Here is a 10,121-nt window from a genome sequence, read left to right on the forward strand (position 1 = left end):
TCAGGCTGCACCCTGCTGTGGGCCTTCGACCTCAGGGTCTCTGCCCGGGCCCTGCAGAGGGCGGATGCGCTAGAGCACTGGCCATGGGCTTGCCCCAGTGTCCCACAGCTCCCTTGGCCTACACCCACAGCCCTGTCCCTGGCTCCTACCTGGAATGGGATGGGGCGCCTGGGGACATCACAGCGGCGGCACTCCAATCGGGGGAGCTCACCTTCAGGAGCCACAGTCCTGGTGGACCAGCAGGGCTGGGCTATGGGGACACGGCCCTGCTGGCCCGCGTCCATGGCACCACCCACCCCCTGCCTGGACCTGCTCCTGTACTTGCGGCCCATGGCTCCTCCCGCAGCTAGCGCTTAGTCAGGCCCGGCCTAAACTCTGCACGGCCTGCCCCAGCCAGTCAGCAGGCTGCCTAGGCCCCTAGCCCCCAGCCGCCAACCTGGCACAGTGCTGGCACCCGGGGGTCCAGGGCCAGGCTCTCCCCTGCCTCCAGCTTGGCCTTCACCTCAGGTCCCCCTCTCCCAGCCCAGGGCAGCTCTCCTGCCAGGAAGCACAGTTAGGGACCCAAGCGGGAGGGTGCCTCCATGGGGCGGGGCGTAGCCACTCACTGACCAGTGAAGACCTCCTGGACCAGGATGCAGAAGCTGTAGAGGTCTGAGGTGGTGGTGGGCATGTCACCATAGATCAGCTCAAGTGGCAGACATGGGTACAGTTCAGGGGGCTGGGGAAACCCTGGGCCTGGGCCTCCCCAGGGGTAGCCCTTCTGCCACCTGTGGAGCCCAAGGGGCCTAGTGAGCCGACGGCTGCTGGACAGGGACCCGCACCTGCCACCAGACAGAGGAAAACAGACCCCAGGTCACACAGCCCAGCAGTGGTAGGGCCAGCACCCAGCTCCTATGCCACTCACAGTGCCCCTCCCCACCCCCACCTCCTCTCAGGCTTACAGGGCACTGTGCACAGAACTGGTACCCACCCACTTTCCAGTGGGGGGAATCGCCCCAGCAGGAGGGCTCCATGCCAGGTGCTGGCCCAGATGTGAAGACTCTGGCCATGGTTACTGTCACACACCCTTGTCTTCCGTGGGAGGGCCAACAGGAGGCTGGGCTAGGGGCTGGCACTGGTACCTGCAGTGGTGAAGGTCAGCCAGCAGCACATCTGTCTGGGTTCTAGGGGCTTTCAGCTGCTGCACGGTCACGGTGTGGCCCATCCACAGGAGGCTGGAGAGTTGGGGTGGGGCAGTACAGGCCTGAGACGAGGGGGCTTTCCCCGGGAGGGGAGCAGGAGAGCTGGCAAGGGCACAGCAGGGCTCTCACTTGGCCATGAGGGTGTGGGAGCTGCTCTTATAGGTGTGGTCGGGCTTTCCCTGGGCTGCCAGCAGCTCCTTGGAGTTCGCGAGGGGGATGCCTGTTACCAGCACTGGTGGCCTCAGGCTACTCAGCTGGGGACAGACGGGACCATGAGGCACGAAGAAGATAGGGGTGGTTCCCACTCCCACAGCCACTCCCGCTTACCTGACCAAAGCCCAAGGCCGGGACTTGGGAGGCTCTCCTGATCTGCGCTAGCCTCAGCGTCCTGGGTTGGGGGCAGGCTGAAGGTAAGTCTGGGGTGGCTGGGAATGGCGGGTGGGTGGGCTTCAGGATGTGGACGATTACCTGTTGACCTGCATCAGCCTCAGGGAGGACAGGGAGCTAGGCGGGCTGTTCCCAAATCTGGCCTGCAACCGGTCCAGAGATGCCATGGGTGGCAACTCACCGTCATGCACTAACGCTGATACGTGGGACCGGCAGAGCTGCAACAGCTCCAGCAACTGGAGGAGTGCATGTGGGGTGAGGCCCGATGGGCACTGGCACTGATCCCTCACTCCCACCAGGGCCACTGCTCACCTCCCAGTTCTGCTTGGCCCCATCCTGCTCAGCCCAGTCTCATGGTGCGCGATCCCGCTGGTCATGCAGTTGCAAGTCACCCCCTGCCTGCCGCAGGGGTACCATCACCGGAGGAGGCGCCTGCGTGCACGGGGGTGTTGCCATTCAGGCAGTGGCTAGAGCAGAACAACGTGGGTGGGAATCAATTAGGGAAGGGACTGAACAGGGACAAAAAGGGGCAAGATGGGGACCCTGGGGTTGGGAGGAGTCACCGTGTCATGGGAGGTGAATATGAGGATGGGAGGGGTCACGTGAGGACATGATGGGGTCTTTAGGGAATGAGGATCACTGGGAGCAGGGAGGCACTGGGAGAATGGGAACAGTCACTGGGGAATGAGAAGAGGTTAACTGGGAGAACAAGGAGGGTCCCTGGGGGGACAGGAGGGTCACCAGGAAATGGAAGAGGCATCATGACGGAGAGATGCCTTAGGGGAAGAGAGCCCTGGCTCTCAGGTTCTCTGGGGCTCAAGCTTGGGTCCCTGGGATGGGGGGCATCACTGGCTGGCCAGTCACTGGTTGGGGTTGGCACCAAAGGCCAACAGGAGCTTCATGGCAGAGCTGTGGCCCAGCAGCGCTGAGAGGAAGAGTGCCATCTGCCCCGCAGAGTTCTCCCTGTCCACCTGGTCACCTAAGGGGCGGGCAGGCTTAGGATGCCCCTGGCCTACACTCCTGGGTTGGAGACCTGAGGGCCACTAGACAAATACCCTTGCCAATTCCCATCCTCCACAGCACCTCCATGACTGGATGACCATGGACCCCAGGTTCCATCACTGTGTCCTGGAACCCCTGCCCTCCAACTGCTGAGGACCATGCCTCGAAATCCACCTCAACAGTGCTCCCAAAATCATTAAGTCCACAGAGTTGAAACAAGGGGTGACATCTGCCTGCCATGCAAATATCTATTCCGCAACCCAGGGGGATCAAAACCACACAAAGGTCCCCAGGGGCCAGGAGGAAGTGGATTTCAGGGGACTTTGACTTCCAGGAGCCTTGCGCACTGGCCGGGACAGGTGGACTCCACCCAGCTGTGACTCAGTGTAGTACACACAGGTCCCATGAGGCCAGCACTCAACTCTTCAAGTAAAGCAAACTCTGGATTTTATCAGGAGATCTCTCAAATTTTATTTATTTTAATTTTTAATTTTTTGTAGAGATGGGGTCTCACTATATTGCCCAGGCTGGTCTTGGACTCCTGGGCTCAAGCAGTTCTCCCGCCTTGGCTTCCCAAAGTACTGAGATTACACACCTCAGTTTCCCAAAGTACTGAGATTACAGGCATGAGCCACAATGCCCGGTCTCAATTTTATTTTTGAAGCCTGCATCTAAGGGCTCAATCCAGGTGGCAACCTCCTCCATGCCCTTACCTCCAGGCCTCTGCCAATCCCCTCCCGAACTATCTTCCTGCTCAGCTCCCCATCCCAACCACTCACTCCTGCCCCAAGCCCTGGATCTCTCCACCCGTCATTCCCCAGTTCCCCTTCCTCCAGCCTCTACCCCAGGTAGGACAAATGCACGGCATCCTTGTCCTTGTATTCCTGTGTCCTTGGCAGACATGTCTAATTTTTCACGCACTGGGTTCAACCCAGCGTGGTCTCTGCCACAAAACCCCTCCAAATGACCTTTAGGAACCTCTGAATACCAGATTTGTGGCATTGCATTTGACTCAGTAGCCCACCATCTTTTACAACAGCATCTTAACTGCCTTTCTGCACCCATCCTGCCTCACAGAGGCCTTTTTTGTTTTTTGTTTTTGTTTTTTTTTTGAGGCAGAGTCTCAATCTGTTGCCCAGGCTGGAGTGCAGTAGCATAATCTCAGCTCACTGCAACCTCTGCCTTCCAGGTTCAAATGATTCTCCTGCCTCAGCCTCCCAAGTAGCTGGGATTACAGGCACGTGCCACCATGCCTGGCTGATTTTTGTATTTTCACCATCATGGCCAGGCTGGTCTCAAACTCCTGACCTCAAGTGATCCGCCTGCCTCGGCCTTCCAAAGTGCTGGGATTACAGGCATGAGCCACTGCACCCCACCCTCTCTCCCCACTTCTTTTCCCCTTTTTTGCATGGCTGACTCTTATGCTGTGAGACTCAAGCATCCTCCACTTGAAAGGCCATACTGTCTAGTGTCTCATCCTCATCCCACTGCATTTCATTCCCAGTGGTCCAAGGATCGTGTTCACCCTTAAATCCCCATCAGGGACTGCAGAGCTCGGTTCACAGTCAGTGCTCGGTACCACTCTGACTGGCCAACTGAAGCCACACCTTCTATACAGCTCCTTGATCCTGCCCCCACAGATGTAACGGCAACCAGGCCCTCACCTCTCAGCAGGAGCCTGGCCGGGCCCCATCCTGGGCTCCCCCGCCACAGCCACGTGGTGCAGACGGCCCACCTGGGTGTCTAGATCCCTCTCGGAACCCAGCTCCACTGGGAAGCGAAAGGGCAGTGAGGGCGTCTGTGGGCTCCGGTTCCGGGGCAGGGATCCGCTAGGGGGTCTCATGAGGGAAGGGGGATGTGAAGGACCGGAACTTTGGGGACAAGAAAACAATAAAGACAGTTGGCTGGGGGTTTTGGGGGCGCAGCCTAGAAGGGAAGGGGATTCAGGAGGAGTCGGATGGGAAGGGAGGCGGCTGAATGAGAAAAGGGGGTGGCTCTGGGAGGGCGACACACCAGAAGGTCTGGGGTCACAGGGAGACTGAGAGCTGAGGGGGATCTAAGGCAATCCGGAGGCTGGGAGGGGGCTTAGGGCTGGGGTCGGTCGTGCCAGGGTGGCAGAAGGGCTGCGAGGATAGAATCTGAGCCTGGGAAGGGAGTCGGAGGGCTTGGGAGGAGGCTCTGAAGGCTGCAGTGGGAGGAAGAGGCGCCTGTGGCTTAGGATTTGAGAGGTGGTGAGAGGGGTTGTGGGGAGGCTCTGGGGACAGCGTCTGTGGGGTCTGCGGGGTGGATGGGGTCTGAGGGCAGCCGGCGGGCTCTGAAGGAGGAGAGGGCACTGATGGCAGGATCTGCCGACGGTGCGAGGGTCCGAGGGTGGGACGCCTGGACTAAGGACTAAGGAAGTGTCTGTGTCTTGGGGGTGGGGTCTGCAGGCTGGGAAAGGGGGCTCTGAGGATAGTGTCTGGGGCTGGGGAAGGGGTCAGCGGAATGGGGACAGGGTTTGCTAAACGGTTGGGGGCAGGGTCTGAGGGCCATGGAAGAGAATGACAGGGTGGGAGGGGCCTGAGGGCTGGGGGAAGGGTCTGAGGGTGATCTGAGGGCCCAGAAAGCTCTGGGAAAGTTCTGGGCCCAGATCCCAGTCCAGGTGGCTTTGCACTCACTGTTGGGCTAGACAGTGGTCGCCACGTGACTGCCACATGATTCGGCCGGCCGTATGAGCAGGAATCCGAGGTGCTTGAGCCCCAGTGGCCTCCCGCAGCGCCTGCACAGTAGCACCCCCTTCCCCAACACAACCCAGCGACTAGGCCTGGGACCCACCGCCCTGACCAGTCGGAGCTGTCACTGTCTGAGGATGGGGCTGTCTACCCACACCGGACTAAGCTCTGTAAGGCAGGACCTGGGGTCGTTCTTGTCACTGTTGTGTTCACAGCATTGTTCACCCCAGAACCTAGCTCAAAGGAGGCCTCATTCAGTGCTTTTATTCTCACTCTGTTGCCCAGGCTGGGGTGCAGTGGCGTGATCTCGGCTCACCGCAACCTTCATCTCCCAGGTTCAAGCGATTCTCCTACCTCAGCCTCCCGAGTAGCTGGGATTACAGGCTCACACCACCACGCCCAGCTAATTTTTGTATTTTTAGTAGACACAGAGTTTCACCATGTTGGCCAGGTTGGCCTCCAACTCCTGACTTCTGCCCCCCTTGGCCTCCCAAAGTGCTGGGATTACAGGCATGAACCACTGTACCTGACGTTTTTCTCAGACAGGATGTCACTCTGTTGCCCAGGCTGGTGTGCAGTGGTGAGATCATAGCTCACTCCAGCCTCCACCTCTAGGGCTCAAGCCAACCTCCTGCCTCAGCCTCCCAAGTAGCTGGGACCACAGGCACAGGCCACCCACCACACCTAGCTAATTTTTTTTTTAAGATGGAGTCTCACTCTGTCGTCAGGCTGGAGTGCAGTGGCACTATCTTGGCTCACTGAAACCTCCACCTCCCAGGTTGAAGCGATTCTCCTGCCTCAGCCTCCCAAGTAGCTGGGACTACTGGTGAGTGCCACCTCGCCAGGCTAATTTTTGTATTTTTAGTAGAGATGGGGTTTCACCACGTTGGCCAGGATGGTTTCAATCTCTTGACCTCGTGATCCATCTGCCTCAGCCTCCCAAAGTGCTGGGATTACAGGTGTGAGCCACCGCGCCTGGCTAGCTAATTTCTTTCTTTCTTTCTTTCTTTTTTTTTTTGAGAGAGATGGGGTTTCACTATGTTGCCCAGACTGGTCTCAAACTCCTGACCTCAAGCAATCCACCTGCCTTGGTCTCCCAAAGTGCTGGGATTACAGGCATGAGCCACTGTGCTTAGTTTCATTCAATGCTTATTAACTGACAGAATGGCTTGACTCTTTCTTCTGTCCCTCTCTGGCCACTTGGCCTGGGCCAAGCCCCTTGACTTCAGTGCCTTGGTGTTTGCTCCCCATGTGTGCCCTTCCTTTAGGCATCCCCTGGGATGAAGAAAGTTCTGCATCAGTCACTGGTCAGACCCAACCCAGATGGGCTGCCTCAGAGGTGGGGGAGGCTTCCTTAGTCCTCCATCAGTGCCCTTATTATTCTCAATGGGTGTCTAACGATCTTTTTCTTTTCTTTTCTTTTCCTTTGAGACAGAGTCTCGCTCTGTTGTCCAGGCTGGAGTGCAGTGGCATGATCTCAGCTCACTGCAAGCTCTGCCTCCTGGATTCATGCCATTCTCCTGCCTCAGCCTCCCGAGAAGCTGGGACTACAGGTGCCCACCACCACGCCCGGCTAAATTTTTTTTTTTGTATTTTTAGTAGAGACGGGATTTCACTGTGTTAGCCAGGATGGTCTCGATCTTCTGACCTCATGATCCACCCGCCTCAGCCTCCCAAAGTGCTGGGATTACAGGTGTGAGCCACCACGCTCAACCTCTTTATTTTTTGAAACACAGTCTCTTTCTGTCACCCAGACTGGAGAACAGTTTGGATACAGTCATAGGTCACTGCAGCCTCAAACCCCTGGGCTCAAGTGATCCTCCCGCCTCAGCCTCCTGAGCTGGGACCACAGGCACGTACCACCATGCCCTACTGATTTAATTTGTTGTAGAGAAAGAATATTGCTATGTTGCCCAGGCTGGTCTCGAACTCCTAGACTGAAGGAAGCCTCCCACCTTGGCCTCCCAAAGCACTGGGATTATAGGCAAGGGCCACCACTCCCAGCCTAACGATCTCTCTTGAACTGCAAAACCCCTAGCTTGGGCTGGCTGAGGTCAAGATGAGCCCTTCCACAAGGAGGCGGTGTCAGTGCAGGACAGCAGCTTAGGCAGTGCCTAAGGACCTTTATTGACCACATGACCCCCTCAGGGGTGCTAGTGGGGTATCCTTCGGCATCCTGGCAGCAGCCGCCGCCACAGTTCTTGGCTGAGCAGCTCCTGTTCCCTGCGGACACCCTGAAGCACGCTCCGGTTTTCCTGAGCCCTCCGGATCAAGTAGGGGATTACCTCCTCCAAGGAGCCATAGGGGATGGATTTATATACTACATAGCCGGCCTGCCCTGCAGGGAGAGTGGGTTTTGTTTTTTCATTTTTGGTGTTTTTCTGAGACAGAGTCTCGCTCTGTTGCCCAGGATGGAGTGCAGTGGCACAGTCTCCGCTCATTGCAACCTCCGCCTCCCAGGTTCAAGTGATTCTCCTCCTGCTTCAGCCTCCTGAGTGGCTGGGATTACAGGCGTGTGCCACTATGCCTGGCTAATTTTTGTATTTTTAGTAGAGACAGGGGTCTTACCATGTTTGCCAGGCTGGTCTTCAACTCCTGACCTCAGGTGATCCGCCTGCCTCGGCTTCCCAGAGTGCTGGGATTACAGGCGTGAGCCACCGCACCTGGCCTATTTATTTTGTTTTTGAGACAGAATCTGGCTCTGTCGCCCAGGCTGGAGTGCAGTGGCATCATCCTAGCTCACTACAACCTCCGCCTCCTGGGTTCAAGTGATTATCCTGCCTCAGCCTCCCCAGTAGCTGGGATTACAGGCATGCACCACCATGCCCAGCCAATTTTTGTAGTTTTAGTAGAGACAGGGTTTCACCATGTTGGCCAGGCTGGTCTCGAACTCCTGACCTCAAGTGATCCACCCACGTGGGCCTCCCAAAGTACTGGGGTTGCAGGTGTGAGCCACTACGCCCTGCCCCAGCTAATTGTTCTTATTATTTGTAGAGGTGGAATCTCACTATATTGCCCTGGCTGGCCTCAAACTCCTGGGCTCAAGTGATCCTCATGCCTTGGCCTCCCAAAATGCTGGGATTACAGGCATGATCCACTGCATCCAGCTTGCATTTTAAAAAAATCTTTTAAATGTTATTTAATGCTAGTTATTAAAATGCTGCCAAGAGAGTAAGGAATTTACTAATCCAAGAATCAAGAGAAAGTGAGGGCAGGTATGGTGGCTCATGCCTGTAATCCCAGCACTTTGGGAGGCTGAGGGGGGGCAGATCACCTGAGTTCAAGAGTTCGAGACCAGCCTGGCCAACACGGTGAAACCGTCTCTACTAAAAATACAAAAATTAGCCAGGCATGGTGGCAGGTGCCTGTAGTCCCAACTACTTGGGAGGCTGAGGCAGGAGAATTGCTTGAACCCAGGAGGCAAAGGTTGCAGTGAGCCAAGATGGCACCACTGGACTCCAGCCTGAGTAATGGAGCAAGACTCTGTCTCTAAATAAATAAATAAATAAATAAATAAATAAATAAATAAATAAGAAAATGAGAACCCAGAGAGAGAAGGGACACACAGTAAGCCACTTCTGCCCTGAAAGCAAAACCGAGCTGCTATTTGATGACTTCACAGAGTTTTGGGAGGACATTGAGTCAGACTTCAAGCCTGACTGAGGTGAGAGTTATAAGGGAGAACTTCCTCAAGTTAAGCCAGAACCCAAAAAGCTACACCCTCAGAGTAAGAGTTAATAAAAGTCAACATTGCAACCTTCCCCAGTCCCAGGAAATGGTCTTGGTTGTAAACAGATCAAGGAACAAAACAGAAAAATCCACCTCGGCGAAGTTGGGGCTATGGGTTAACCCCCTTATGTATTTGTAGTTCAAATTTGCACCAGTGGGGTGTCTCAAGAAACCTCAAGCTGTGAATTTAGGATAAAGTGATTTTGTTCTGCTTAGCACCTGGCAGAAGGAAACGTTAATTATCTGGTGTCAGGCCCTGAGGAGCAAAAGGAGTAAAGATAACAAAACACACAAGAAATAATACACCATGACCAAGAACCAGCAGAGATGACAGACGACAGACACAGAGACACAGCCTTGGAAGGCCCACAGACACTGGAATGACAGATCTCTCTGGAAGGATCTGGAGGCTGGGCCTTGGTTGGGAATAGGAGAAGGGCTCTGGCTGGGAGGGAGTGAGGCCTGGGGCTTGGTGGGGGTGGGGGAGACATTCACATACCCAGTGCCAGAGAGACGTGGTCACACATGCCCAGAAGTTGTCCGAAACAGACAGTCCCATCCAGAGGAATGCCCAGCTCCCACATGCTGCAGAAAAGACCACATCATCACTCCAGACCGTGGCTGCATCTAGAGCTTAGAGTCAGCCACTATGCACCCATATGGCAGCTCCAGTAATTCAAATATTGAAGTATTTCCAAACTCAATGATACATAATAATAAGTCCTTTGCATTCCTTGAAGGTCCCCCAGGGACTCCCAGCCACTTCCCTGGAGCCCTCAGACCTTCTTATGCCCCAGCAAATAAGGGGCGACATCTTGTCCATCTGGGACCTATAAGGACCTACAGGTATAGCAGGGGTTAATGTGTGTGTTTGTTTGTTTGTTTGAAGAGGTAGGGTCTTGCTTTGTTATCCAGGCCGGAGTGCAGTGGCTCAAGCACTGCTCACTGCAGCCTCAACCTCCTGGGCTCAAGTGATCCTTCCACCTCAGCCTCCCAAATAGCTGGGACTACGGGTGTGTGCCACCACACCCAGCTTTTTTTTTTTTTTTTTTTTTTTTTTTTTTATGAAGAAAGGGGATTTTTTTTTTTTTCCCGGGAGGGTTCCAAACAC

Source organism: Rhinopithecus bieti, unplaced genomic scaffold (assembly GCF_001698545.2).
Source record: "Rhinopithecus bieti isolate Rb0 unplaced genomic scaffold, ASM169854v2 scaffold_28066, whole genome shotgun sequence".
NCBI lineage: Eukaryota > Metazoa > Chordata > Mammalia > Primates > Cercopithecidae > Rhinopithecus > Rhinopithecus bieti.